Source organism: Mandrillus leucophaeus, unplaced genomic scaffold (genome assembly GCF_000951045.1).
Source record: "Mandrillus leucophaeus isolate KB7577 unplaced genomic scaffold, Mleu.le_1.0 Scaffold214, whole genome shotgun sequence".
NCBI lineage: Eukaryota > Metazoa > Chordata > Mammalia > Primates > Cercopithecidae > Mandrillus > Mandrillus leucophaeus.
The window spans coordinates 549,276-549,990 of NW_012102188.1; the positions used below are offsets into that span (position 1 = coordinate 549,276).

The 715-nt window shown below is 35.5% G+C and overlaps 1 pseudogene; it reads right to left on the minus strand.

The window, feature by feature from the left end:
* Window positions 1-326: 326 nt before the first annotated feature.
* LOC105540027 overlaps window positions 327-715 on the minus strand; it is an 8,247-nt pseudogene continuing 7,858 nt past the window's right edge.

Genomic DNA, 715 nt, shown 5'->3' on the forward strand with positions numbered 1-715 from the left:
AAGGACCACCTATTTTTTTTTTAGGATTAAGCCACTGATTTGCAACTTTTATTGAAATAAATGTCACTTATTAAAAACAAGGTTAATTTATAACTTGATCTCAACTTGTTTTTTTAATAGCAGTTAAATTTTTACATAAAAATTTGCAAAACTTCAACTATAGAACAAATAAAACATTCAGACACAAGTTTACACTTTAAAAATTCTATCAACTTCAACAAATAATGAATGAATGACTGTATGTTAATTTATATCAGTCCTGTGGTCAGAATACATTTTCCATTTAAAACATTTTTCATGCATCTCCTGTACGGCATGGATAGCTTCTAGTGGGAATTAGTATATAGTCTCTTCTTGATGAAGACAACACTAGGCAGATGTTGCCTGATGTCTGGATAATGCTGAATGTGACAAAACCAGTGAGACACATTAAGATATTTCTCCTTTTCTTGAACTGTCAGGTCAACTAACTATAAAGCGATGAAGTCCATAGTAGATATCTGCAAAAGTGAAGTTATATCCTGTAAGGTAGACTTTATCTTCAAGATATGAAATAAGATCCTTCAACAGGGCGTGGGACAGGCGCTGTGGTTCACGCCTGTAATCCCAGCACTTTGGGAGGCTGAGGCGGGCGGATCATGAGGTCAGGAGATCGAGACCATCCTGGCTAACACGGTGAAACCCCGTCTCTAATAACAAACACAAAAAAATTAGC